We start from the raw sequence: 15,183 nt of genomic DNA, 5'->3' as shown, positions 1-15,183 counted from the left end.
CTCAGTCCTACTGGTCCACGCCTGGCCCTGTCAGTGCATCCCTCAGTCCTACTGGTCCATGCCTGGCCCTGTCAGTGCGTCCCTCAGTTCTACTGGTCCACGCCTGGCCCTGTCAGTGCGTCCCTTGGTCCTACTGGTCCTGTCAGTGCGTCCCTCGGTCCTACTGGTCCACGCCTGGCCCTGTCAGTGCTTCCCTCGGTCCTACTGGTCCATGCCTGGCCCTGTCAGTGCGTCCCTCAGTCCTACTGGTCCATGCCTGGCCCTGTCAGTGCATCCCTCGGTCCTACTGGCCTTGTCAGTGCATCCCTCAGTCCTACTGGTCCATGCCTGGCCCTGTCAGTGCGTCCCTCGGTCCTACTGGTCTATTCCTGGCCCTGTCAGTGCGTCCCTCAGTCCTACTGGCCCTGTCAGTGCATCCCTCAGTCCTACTGGTCCATGCCTGGCCCTGTCAGTGCGTCCCTCGGTCCTACTGGTCTATTCCTGGCCCTGTCAGTGCGTCCCTCAGTCCTACTGGCCCTGTCAGTGCATCCCTCAGTCCTACTGGTCCATGCCTGGCCCTGTCAGTGCGTCCCTCAGTTCTACTGGTCCACGCCTGGCCCTGTCAGTGCGTCCCTTGGTCCTACTGGTCCTGTCAGTGCTTCCCTCGGTCATACTGGTCCACGCCTGGCCCTGTCAGTGCATCCCTCGGTCCTACTGGTCCACGCCTGGCCCTGTCAGTGCGTCCCTCGGTCCTACTGGTCCGCGCCTGGCCCTGTCAGTGCGTCCCTCGGTCCTACTGGTCCACGCCTGGCCCTGTCAGTGCGTCCCTCGGTCCTACTGGTCCACGCCTGGCCCTGTCAGTGTGTCCCTCGGTCCTTCTGGTCTCTGTCTGGCCCTGTCAGTGTGCCAGTCTGCCCTGTCAGTGTGTCCCTTAGTTCAGCTAGCCCATCTGCTTGGCCCTGTCAGTAGCCCCTGCACAAGCTATGCACCAGCGCCCTAATAAGAATGGGCATGTGTAATATTCACTGTAACAGTATCTGCTGTAAGGGCAGCATAATCCCTCTAACTGCAGAGTATCACACCTCAGTTCTTACAGCACTGTGGGACAATCACACACACTGCAGAGTATCACACCCCGGTTCTTACAGCACTGTGGGACAATCACACACACTGCAGAGTATCACACCCCAGTTCTTACAGCACTGTGGGACAATCACACACACTGCAGAGTATCACATCCCGGTTCTTACAGCACTGTGGGACAATCACACACACTGCAGAGTATCACACCCCGGTTCTTACAGCACTGTGGGACAATCTCACACACTGCAGATTATCACACCCCGGTTCTTACAGCACTGTGGGACAATCTCACACACTGCAGAGTATCACACCCCGGTTTTTACAGCACTGAGGAACAATCTCACACACTGCAGAGTATCACTCCCCGGTTCTTACAGCACTGTTGGATAATCTCACACACTGCAGAGCATTACACCAGGTTCTTACAGCACTGTGGAACAATCTCACACACTGCAGATTATCACTCCCCGGTTCTTACAGCACTGTTGGACAATCTCACACACTGCAGATTATCACACCCCGGTTCTTACAGCACTGTGGGACAATCTCACACACTGCAGAGTATCACACCCCGGTTTTTACAGCACTGAGGAACAATCTCACACACTGCAGAGTATCACTCCCCGGTTCTTACAGCACTGTTGGATAATCTCACACACTGCAGAGCATTACACCAGGTTCTTACAGCACTGTGGAACAATCTCACACACTGCAGATTATCACTCCCCGGTTCTTACAGCACTGTTGGACAATCTCACACACACACACACACACACACACACACACACACACACACACACACACCACAGAGCAATGCTTACTGGCTCTTATAGCACCATAATCTCACACACTGCAGAGCATCGCTCCCCACTTCTTCCAGCCCTGTGCAACATGATGTCAGACACCGCAGAGCATCCTTGGCTCTTGCAGCACTCTCACCCACTGCAGAGCATCTCTCCCTTCTTTGCGATCCCATATATATATCGCCTGGTGTGTACCTAGGGTACATCAGGTATATGTGTGAGTATACAGGTACATTATCCATACCACGGAGATCCCCGGGGACTCAGCCAGCGGGTGGTGCTGTTCTGGGACTACTCCTCCCATTCTACAGAGCACTATATAGAATCAGGGTAGTAGTGCTTTCCCCTGCGGGTACATACACGGAGTGGCGCAGGGCATAACATTACCGCCACCACAATAACTAGTACAGCAGGAGGTCACCGCAGAGGATATAACACTCGACCAATGACCTCACCAGTGTGTGTGTGATGTCATCAGCAGCCAATCTCGTGGTCTCCGCAGATAACAGATGTTCTATTCATAGAATCGGGCCCCGTCTGGCCGGCAGCGGAGACCTCGGCTACATACTTGACAAATAAATACCAATCATTTAACCCTCTCAGGGCCGCAGTAAGATCGGCGTACATTCAGTGTCGGCATGGGTGGGAGGTCAATCCCACTGGTACCCATGGAAACGTGTAGCTAGCACAGGTAATATCCTCCGTCCTGTCACTGGTGGCATACCCCCAGTATCACAACTGGCGCTCAGCACTATGGGTGCAGGGGGCATGACTGAGGGCCCCTGTGCATTGTTGCGCCCATTGCAGATAGTGGTAGGAGTCCCCCACTGCCTAGTGTCTATAAAGGAAGCCCCCCCCCGCTAAGGCGTGGTGGGGGGGGGGCACACAAGGGCACCTCTATCCCATCCCAGCTGTCAGAGGTCGTCCTCTCACACCCTGCACCTGCAGTACAAATGCCGCCCTGCGTCCTGGCTGCGCCCTATGCAGCTGCCCCCCGTCACATGCCGGGATTATACCGCGAGCCTAGGGGTGTCCATTACACAACGCTCAGTGTGACCTCAGACAAGTCCCTGCAGGAGAAGCCGTCAGCCAGCCAGACAGCTGAGCCGCTCAGCCCTATACCCCGTACTGTACCGCTATACACAGCTGTGACACCACTATACCCTGTACAGTACCACTATATATACAGCTGTGATATCACTATACTCTGTACTGTACCGCTATATACAGCTGTGATCTCACTATACACTGTACTGCACCACTATATACCACTTTACTCTGTACTGCACCACTATATAAAGCGGTCATATCACTATACTCTACTGTACCACTATATACAGCTGTGACACCACTGTACTCTGTACTGTACCGCTATATACAGCTGTGACACCACTATACCCTGTACTGTACCGCTATATACAGCTGTGATATCACTATACTCTGTACTGTACCATTACATACAGCTGTGATCTCACTATACACTGTACTGCACCACTATATACCACTGTGACACAACTATACTCTGTACTGCACCACTATATAAAGCGGTCATATCACTATACTCTACTGTACCACTATATACAGCTGTGACACCACTGTACTCTGTACTGTACCGCTATATACAGCTGTGACACCACTATACCCTGTACTGTACCACCACTATACCCTGTACAGTACCACTATATACAGCTGTGATCTCACTATACACTGTACTGCACCACTATATACCACTGACACCATTATAATCTGTACTGTACCGCTATATAAAGCTGTGACACCACTGTACTCTGTACTGTACCGCTATATACAGCTGTGACAACACTATAATCTGTACATGTCCCGCTATATACAGCTGTGACACCACTATACTCTGTACTGTACCACTATATACAGCTGTGACACCACTATAATCTGTACATGTCCCGCTATATACAGCTGTGACACCACTATACTCTGTACTGTACCGCTATATACAGCTGTGACACCACTATACCCTGTACTGTACCGCTATATACAGCTGTGACACCACTATACCCTGTACTGTACCGCTATATACAGCTGTGACGCCACTATACCCTGTACTGTACCACTATACAAAGCTGTGACGCCACTATACCCTGTACTGTACCGCTATACAAAGCTGTGACGCCACTATACTCTGTACTGTACCGCTATATACAGCTGTGACACCACTATACTCTGTACTGTACCGCTATATACAGCTGTGACACCACTATAATCTGTACTGTACCGCTATAAACAGCTGTGACACCACTATAATCTGTACATGTCCCGCTATATACAGCTGTGACACCACTATACTCTGTACTGTACCGCTATATACAGCTGTGACACCACTATAATCTGTACATGTCCCGCTATATACAGCTGTGACACCACTATACTCTGTACTGTACCGCTATATACAGCTGTGACGCCACTATACCCTGTACTGTACCGCTATATACAGCTGTGACGCCACTATACCCTGTACTGTACCACTATATACAGCTGTGACGCCACTAAACCCTGTACTATACCGCTATACACAGCTGTGACACCACTGTACCGCTATACACAGCTGTGACACTACTATACTCTGTACTGTACCCCTATATACAGCTGTGACACCACTATAATCTGTACTGTACCGCTATATACAGCTGTGACGCCACTATACCCTGTACTGTACCGCTATATACAGCTGTGACGCCACTATACCCTGTACTGTACTGCTATATACAGCTGTGACGCCACTATACCCTGTACTGTACCACTATATACAGCTGTGACGCCACTATACCCTGTACTATACCGCTATACACAGCTGTGACACCACTGTACCCTGTACTGTACCGCTATACACAGCTGTGACACCACTATACTCTGTACTGTACCCCTATATACAGCTGTGACACCACTATAATCTGTAAATGTCCCGCTACCCTATCTGTCCCCTCCTGTATCAGAGCACTGGCAGTGAGAGGGTTACATTCCAGGCACATTGTATCAACCGTCTTTATCGCCTTGTAGGGTTCTTACTGTGAGAACCCCCAGTCCCCCCACCTCTACCAGAGGAGGCCCAGCCAAATACACCCGCAGCGTCCACAGAGGGGGTATGTGACCACATGTCACTGTGCTGTGAGCTAATCACTAACACCGGGGGGGTAGGTGACCACTTGTCACCGTGCTGGGGGTAACTCACTAACACCGGGGGTATGTGACCACATGTCGCCGTGCTGGGGTAACTCACTAACACAGGGGGTATGTGACCGCATGTCACCGTGCTGGGGGCTAATCACTAACACCGGGGGTATGTGACCACACGTCACCGTGCTGGGGGTAAGTCACTAACACAGGGGGTATGTGACCGCATGTCACCGTGCTGGGGGCTAATCACTAACACCGGTGGTATGTGACCGCATGTCACCGTGCTGGGGGCTAATCACTAACACCGGGGGTATGTGACCACATCACTGTGCTGGGGGCTAATCACTAACACCGGGGGTATGTGACCACATCACTGTGCTGGGGGCTAATCACTAACACTGGGGGTAACTCACTAACACTGGGGGTATGTGACCACACATCACTGTGGTGGGGGTAACTCACTAACACCGGGGGTATATGATCGCATGTCCCCGTGCTGGGGGTAACTCACTAACACCGGGGGTATGTGACCACACCTCCCCGTGCTGGGGATAACTAACTAACACCAGGGGTATGTGACCACATGTCACTGTGCTGGGGGCCAATCACTAACACTGGGGGTATGTGACCAGACATCACTGTGCTGGGGGCTAATCACTAATACCGGGGGTATGTGACCGTATGTCACTGTGCTGGGGGAAACTCACTAACACCGGGGGTATGTGACCACACGTCACCGTGCTGGGGGCTAATCACTAACACCGGGGGTACATGACCGCATGTCACGGTGCTGGGGGTAACTCACTAACACTGGGGGTATGTGACCACATGTCCCTGTGCTGGGGGCTAATCACTAACACTGGGGGTATTTGACCGCATGTCACTGTGCTGGGGGTAACTCACTAACACCAGGGGTATGTGACCACATGTCACTGTGCTGGGGGCTAATCACTAATACCGGGGGTACATGACCGCATGTCAGTGTGCTGGGGGTAACTCACTAACACTGGGTGTATGTGACCACATGTCACTGTGCTGGGGGATAATCACGAACACTGGGGGTATGTGACCACATGTCACTGTGCTGGGGGCTAATCACGAACACTGGGGGTATGTGACCACATGTCACTGTGCTGGGGGCTAATCACGAACACTGGGGGTATGCGACCACATGTCACTGTGCTGTGGGCTAATCACTAACACCAGGGGGTAGGTGACCACACATCACTGTGCTGGGGGTAACTCACTAACACCGGGGGTATGTGACCACATGTCCCCGTGCTGGGGGTAACTCACTAACACCGGGGGTATGTGACCACATGTCCCCGTGCTGGGGGTAACTCACTAACACCGGAGGTATGTGACCGCATGTCACTGTGCTGGGGGAAACTCACTAACACCGGGGGTATGTGACCACACGTCCCCGTGCTGGGGGTAACTCACTAACACCGGAGGTATGTGACCGCATGTCACGGTGCTGGGGGCTAATCACTAACACTGGGGGTACATGACCGCATGTCACGGTGCTGGGGGCTAAGCACTAACACCAGGGGGTAGGTGACCACATGTCACCGTGCTGGGGGCTAAGCACTAACACCAGGGGGTAGGTGACCACACATCACTGTGCTGGGGGTAACTCACTAACACCGGAGGTATGTGACCGCATGTCACGGTGCTGGGGGCGAATCACTAACACTGGGGGTACATGACCGCATGTCACGGTGCTGGGGGCTAATCACTAACACTGGGGGTATGTGACCGCATGTCACTGTGCTGGGGGCTAATCACTAACACCAGGGGTATGTGACCACACGTCACTGTGGTGGGGGCTAATCACTAACACCGGGGGTATGTGACCGCATGTCACTGTGCTGGGGGCTAATCACTAACACCGGGGGTATGTGACCGCACGTCACTGTGCTGGGGGCTAATCACTAACACCAGGGGTATGTGACCACACGTCACTGTGGTGGGGGCTAATCACTAACACCGGGGGTATGTGACCGCATGTCACTGTGCTGGGGGCTAATCACTAACACCGGGGGTATGTGACCACACGTCGCTGTGCTGGGGGCTAATCACTAACACCGGGGGTATGTGACCACACGTCACTGTGCTGGGGGCTAATCACTAACACCGGGGGTATGTGACCGCATGTCACTGTGCTGGGTGCTAATCACTAACACCGGGGGTATGTGACCGCATGTCACTGTGCTGGGGGCTAATCACTAACACCGGGGGTATGTGACCACACGTCACTGTGCTGGGGGTAACTCACTAACACCGGAGGTATGTGACCACACGTCGCTGTGCTGGGTGCTAATCACTAACACCGGGGGTATGTGACCGCATGTCACTGTGCTGGGTGCTAATCACTAACACCGGGGGTATGTGACCACACGTCGCTGTGCTGGGGGTAACTCACTAACACCGGAGGTATGTGACCACACGTCGCTGTGCTGGGGGTAACTCACTAACATCGGGGGTATGTGACCGCATGTCACTGTGCTGGGTGCTAATCACTAACACCGGGGGTATGTGACCACAGGGAACTTATTGGGTGACCACCCCCAGTAAATGATCACATCTATATCCTGATGTAACCAGACCCCTTGTGTGCCAGCTGCTGTGCCCGTCCCGAGGGGAAAGCATGCAGCTGCCCCATCACACACCCTGTACAGGGCTCAGAATGATGCACACCATGTGGAGGGTGAGGGCACCCAGGAGACAGGGGGCACTGGCACATACACTCTGGGGTGACCTCTGCAGAATTAGAGGGGCTGGCAGAGTGACAGCAGCTGCAGATAGCTGGCACACAGCGGGCAGCCGACATGACAATTATCTTAGCATGAACTCTCCGCAGTATCACACGTCTGATAGCGGAGCATGCCGCCTGATGTGTCAGTGATGCCAGCCAGATGGGCTGATGCTGGGCACACACAGCCGTACTCAGCAGACTGACCCTGGGAGCACACACTCCAATACACACACGCCGCTGCAGAACAGTGCCAGCATTTCCCCCAACATCTTTATTACTAGTTCCAAAGTCCTGTTCTCTGCAGCTGTCCCTGCCGCGCCCATGTACCCACTGCCCTAATCACCCAGTATACGGGCAGAGCCTGTGATCAGTCAGTTTAAGGATCACTTACTATAAAGGTTTTTTACTTTGCACTGGTAATATAAAGGGATATCTGAAAAACATGTACTGTTACATTAGCTCGCTAGTGCTCAGTAGGGGTACCATTGTTTTCCTCCCAGTGCCCTCCTATCAGTTATAGGGAGGTGTGCCACATGCGTGTCCATAACATGCCTGCCGTAATCCTGCCAAAGAGGCCATTGGTGCAGCCTCCCCAGTCCTGCCTCCGGCTCATGCCCCTTTCCCTCTCCTACCCCCTCCTCGCACCCCTTTCCATCCTGCCCCCACCTCGCGCCCCTTTCCGTCCTGCCCCCACCTCGCGCCCCTTTCCCCCCCCCGCCTCTTCCCCGGGCCTGCCCCGCCTCGCGCCCCTTCCCCAGTCCTGCCCCCGCCACGCCCCCCTTCCCCTGTCCTGCCCCCGCCGCGCGCCCCTTCCACTGTCCTGCCCCCGCCGCGCGCCCCTTCCCCTGTCCTGCCCCCGCCTCTTCCCCGGGCCTGCCCCGCCTCGCGCCCCTTCCCCAGTCCTGCCCCCGCCACGCCCCCCTTCCCCTGTCCTGCCCCCGCCGCGCGCCCCTTCCACTGTCCTGCCCCCGCCGCGCGCCCCTTCCCCTGTCCTGCCCCCACCTTGTGCTGGTTACAATAAGTGTGTGTACATCATTAGGACTGTTTCGGGACTTGTAGTATTCTACACCTTTGGCTAAGTTTGGGAGAGGACCCTCTTGGGCCTACACATGTAGAGATTTGCGCCAGTGATAAAGCATAGCGTAAGTATGGGAGATTTAAGTTAACACTCACTACACAAAACACATGCGATGTGCAGTCTCCTGCTGAGCAAACTGACTACATTTATTTAGCAGGCTGCGCAGGGCCCCACATCGCTATAGCTGCTGGTTATACATCTGTGGGGGCCACACATAGCGATGTACCAGACAGTGACCCCACAGTCCCTAGGACAGGCCCATATCCGGATACCAGACAGCGGCCCCACAACGCTACGCGTGTAGGCCCCACAGTGACTAGGACGGGCCCATATCCGGGTACCAGACAGCAGCCCCACAGTCACTAGGACGGGCCCATATCTGGGTACCAGACAGCAGCCCCACAGTCACTAGGACGGGCCCACATCCGGGTACCAGACAGCAGCCCCACAGTCACTAGGACGGGCCCACATCCGGGTACCAGACAGCAGCCCCACAGTCACTAGGAAGGGCCCATACCCGGGTACCAGACAGCAGCCCCACAGTCACTAGGAAGGGCCCATACCCGGGTACCAGACAGCAGCCCCACAGTCACTAGGAAGGGCCCATACCCGGGTACCAGACAGCAGCCCCACAGTCACTAGGAAGGGCCCATACCCGGGTACCAGACAGCAGCCCCACAGTCACTAGGACGGGCCCATATCCGGTTACCAGACAGCAGCCCCACAGTCACTAGGACGGGCCCACATCCGGGTACCAGACAGCAGCCCCACAGTCACTAGGACGGGCCCATATCCGGTTACCAGACAGCAGCACCACAGTCACTAGGACGGGCCCACATCCGGGTACCAGACAGCAGCCCCACAGTCACTAGGACGGGCCATAACCGGGTACCAGACAGCAGCCCCACAGTCACTAGGACGGGCCCATATCCGGGTACCAGACAGCAGCCCCACAGTCACTAGGACGGGCCCACATCCGGGTACCAGACAGCAGCCCCACAGTCACTAGGACGGGCCTATATCCGGGTACCAGACAGCAGCCCCACAGTCACTAGGACGGGCCATAACCGGGTACCAGACAGCAGCCCCACAGTCACTAGGACGGGCCCATATCCGGGTACCAGACAGCAGCCCCACAGTCAATAGGACGGGCCTATATCCGGGTACCAGACAGCAGCCCCACAGTCACTAGGACGGGCCCACATCCGGGAACCAGACAGCAGCCCCACAGTCACTAGGAAGGGCCCACATCCGGGTACCAGACAGCAGCCCCACAGTCACTAGGACGGGCCCATACCCGCGTACCAGACAGCAGCCCCACAGTCACTAGGATGGGCACATATCCGGGTACCAGACAGCAGCCCCACAGTCACTAGGACGGGCCCACATCCGGGATGGGCCCATATCCGGGTACCAGACAGCAGCCCCACAGTCACTAGGACGGGCCCACATCCGGGTACCAGACAGCAGCCCCACAGTCACTAGGATGGGCCATAACCGGGTACCAGACAGCAGCCCCACAGTCACTAGGAAGGGCCCATACCCGGGTACCAGACAGCAGCCCCACAGTCACTAGGACGGGCCCATATCCGGTTACCAGACAGCAGCCCCACAGTCACTAGGACGGGCCCACATCCGGGTACCAGACAGCAGCCCCACAGTCACTAGGACGGGCCCACATCCGGGTACCAGACAGCAGCCCCACAGTCACTAGGACGGGCCCATATCCGGTTACCAGACAGCAGCCCCACAGTCACTAGGACGGGCCCACATCCGGGTACCAGACAGCAGCCCCACAGTCACTAGGACGGGCCATAACCGGGTACCAGACAGCAGCCCCACAGTCACTAGGACGGGCCATAACCGGGTACCAGACAGCAGCCCCACAGTCACTAGGACGGGCCCATATCCGGGTACCAGACAGCAGCCCCACAGTCACTAGGACGGGCCTATATCCGGGTACCAGACAGCAGCCCCACAGTCACTAGGACGGGCCCATACCCGCGTACCAGACAGCAGCCCCACAGTCACTAGGACGGGCCATAACCGGGTACCAGACAGCAGCCCCACAGTCACTAGGACGGGCCCATATCCGGGTACCAGACAGCAGCCCCACAGTCACTAGGACGGGCCTATATCCGGGTACCAGACAGCAGCCCCACAGTCACTAGGACGGGCCCATACCCGGGTACCAGACAGCAGCCCCACAGTCACTAGGACGGGCCCACATCCGGGTACCAGACAGCAGCCCCACAGTCACTAGGACGGGCCCACATCCGGGTACCAGACAGCAGCCCCACAGTCACTAGGAAGGGCCCACATCCGGGTACCAGACAGCAGCCCCACAGTCACTAGGACGGGCCCATACCCGCGTACCAGACAGCAGCCCCACAGTCACTAGGATGGGCACATATCCGGGTACCAGACAGCAGCCCCACAGTCACTAGGACGGGCCCACATCCGGGTACCAGACAGCAGCCCCACAGTCACTAGGACGGGCCCATATCCGGTTACCAGACAGCAGCCCCACAGTCACTAGGACGGGCCCATACCCGGGTACCAGACAGCAGCCCCACAGTCACTAGGACGGGCCCATATCCGGTTACCAGACAGCAGCCCCACAGTCACTAGGATGGGCCATAACCGGGTACCAGACAGCAGCCCCACAGTCACTAGGACGGGCCATATCCGGGTACCAGACAGCAGCCCCACAGTCACTAGGACGGGCCCATACCCGCGTACCAGACAGCAGCCCCACAGTCACTAGGACGGGCCCATATCCGGGTACCAGACTGTCGCTAGTCATAGACTTACGGATCACTACCGCCCGATATTACTGTAGTGTTATCGGGTGACACGCGCCGTCGCTGGGGTGACCACCGGGTGAGCGCTATGGTGGTCTACGGTGTAACCAGACTCATACAGAGGTCCGTGACCACCAGGTAATGGTCCCACAGTGATCCCTACAGCCTCCAGCCACCAACATCCACGGGCCGAAGCCGGGTGTGACAGATTGACGACAAAGCTCAGGGGCCACACCCGACACCGGTCCTAGAGGTTCTGTCCTGGCAGCGCAGTGGAATGTTTGTATGACTCAGATGGAGATTCAGCACAATTATGGAGACCATGAAAGGTTCTCACTGTATATAACAAAAGTGCGACGTCGTCACTGCCGTGTGTCACTGCTTTCCCACGCTGCGCCTATCTACCGACACACACTGTACTCTCCCGTGTCAGGACATGCTCTACTGTGACAGACAGCTGGGAGCTACACAACAGGGTCACACACACACACACACACCACAACAGGGACAGTCACACACACACACACTACAGCGACAGAGACACACACACGTCACACAAGAGCGACCGAGACACACACGCCACACAACAGCGACAGACACACACACACGTCACAACAGCGACAGAGACACACACACACGTCACAACAGCGACAGAGACACACACACACGTCACAACAGCGACAGAGACACACACACACACGTCACAACAGCGAAAGAGACACACACACGTCACACAACAGCGACAGAGACACACACACACACGTCACACAACAGCGACAGAGAGACACACACACACGTCACACAACAGCGACAGAGAGACACACACACGTCACACAACAGCGACAGAGAGACACACACACGTCACACAACAGCGACAGAGAGACACGTCACACAACAGCGACAGAGAGACACGTCACACAACAGCGACAGAGACACACACGTCACACAACAGCGACAGAGACACACACGTCACACAACAGCGACAGACACACACACACGTCACACAACAGCGACAGACACACACACACGTCACACAACAGCGACACACACACACGTCACACAACAGCGACAGAGACAGACACACGTCACACAACAGCGACACACACACGTCACACAACAGCGACAGAGACACACACACACACACACACACACTGTACTCTCCCATGTCAGGACACGCTCTACTGTGACAGACAGCTGGGAGCTACACAACAGGGACAGTCACACACACACACCACAACAGGGACAGTCACACACACACACACACACACACACTACAGCGACAGAGACACACACACGTCACACAAGAGCGACCGAGACACACACACACACACGCCACACAACAGCGACAGACACACACACACACACACGTCACACAACAGCGACAGACACACACACACACGTCACAACAGCGACAGAGACACACACACACACACACACGTCACAACAGCGACAGAGACACACACACACACGTCACAACAGCGAAAGAGACACACACACACACACGTCAACAGCGACAGACACACACACACGTCACACAACAGCGACAGACACACACACACACACGTCACACAACAGCGACAGAGAGACACACACACACACGTCACACAACAGCGACAGAGAGACACACACACACACACGTCACACAACAGCGACAGAGACACACACACGTCACACAACAGCGACAGAGACACACACGTCACAACAGCGACAGAGACACACACGTCACACAACAGCGACAGAGACACACACACGTCACACAACAGCGACAGACACACACACACGTCACACAACAGCGACAGAGAGACACACACACACACACGTCACACAACAGCGACAGAGAGACACACACACACACACGTCACACAACAGCGACAGAGACACACACACGTCACACAACAGCGACAAAGACACACACGTCACACAACAGCGACAGAGACACACACGTCACACAACAGCGACAGAGACACACACACGTCATACTACAGCGACAGACACACACACACACGTCACACAACAGCGACAGAGACACACACACGTCACACAACAGCGACACACACACGTCACACAACAGCGACAGAGACAGACACACATCACACAACAGCGACACACACACGTCACACAACAGCGACAGACACACACACGTCACACAACAGCGACAGACACACACACGTCACACAACAGCGACAGACACACACACGTCACACAACAGCGACAGAGACAGACACACGTCACACAACAGCGACACACACGTCACACAACAGCGACAGAGACACCCACACGTCACACAACAGCGACAGACACACACACACGTCACACAACAGCGACAGAGACACACACACACACGTCACACAACAGCGACAGACAAACACACGTCACACAACAGCGACAGACACACACGTCACACAACAGCGACAGACACACACGTCACACAACAGCGACAGACACACACGTCACACAACAGCGACAGAGACACACACATGTTACACAACAGCGACAGACACACACACGTCACACAACAGCGACAGACACACACACGTCACACAACAGCGACAGACACACACACACACGTCACACAACAGCGACAGAGACACACACACGTCACACAACAGCGACAGACACACACGTCACACAACAGCGACAGACACACACTTCACACAACAGCGACAGACACACACGTCACACAACAGCGACAGATACACACACGTCACACAACAGCGACAGATACACACACACGTCACACAACAGCGACAGACACACACGTCACACAACAGCGACAGACACACACGTCACACAACAGCGACAGATACACACACACGTCACACAACAGCGACAGATACACACACACGTCACACAACAGCGACAGATACACACACACGTCACACAACAGCGACAGATACACACACACGTCACACAACAGCGACAGATACACACACACGTCACACAACAGCGACAGATACACACACACGTCACACAACAGCGACAGATACACACACACGTCACACAACAGTGACAGATACACACACACGTCACACAACAGCGACAGAGACCCACACACGTCACACAACAGCGACAGAGACACACACGTCACACAACAGCGACAGATACACACACACACACACGTCACACAACAGCGACAGAGACACACACACACACACGTCACACAACAGCGACACACACACACGTCACACAACAGCGACACACACACACGTCACACAACAGCGACAGAGACACACACGTCACACAACAGCGACAGAGACACACACGTCACACAACAGCGACACACACACACGTCACACAACAGCGACAGAGACACACACACACGTCACACAACAGCGACAGAGACACACACACGTCACACAACAGCGACAGATACACACACACACACACACACACACACACATCAGCGACAGAGACACAAACGTCACACAACAGGGACAGACACACAATGATCTCTCGCATAACACAAGGGGTGGCAAGATCACAATCCGGTTCCACAACCCCTTATGACACACAATGGGGACAAAAAGC

At 55.3% G+C, this 15,183-nt stretch overlaps 1 protein-coding gene across 1 annotated transcript in view; it reads right to left on the bottom strand.

Moving 5' to 3' along the window:
- PTGFRN (prostaglandin F2 receptor inhibitor) overlaps positions 1 to 15,183 on the bottom strand; it is a 102,238-nt gene that overhangs the window by 16,584 nt on the left and 70,471 nt on the right. The gene's annotated exons all lie outside the window — the stretch shown is intronic.

The sequence above is a fragment of the Crinia signifera genome, chromosome 2, assembly GCF_055691185.1.
Source record: "Crinia signifera chromosome 2, ASM5569118v1, whole genome shotgun sequence".
In the NCBI taxonomy this organism is placed as follows: Eukaryota; Metazoa; Chordata; class Amphibia; order Anura; family Myobatrachidae; genus Crinia; species Crinia signifera.
This window is presented reverse-complemented; position numbering and strand designations above follow the sequence as displayed.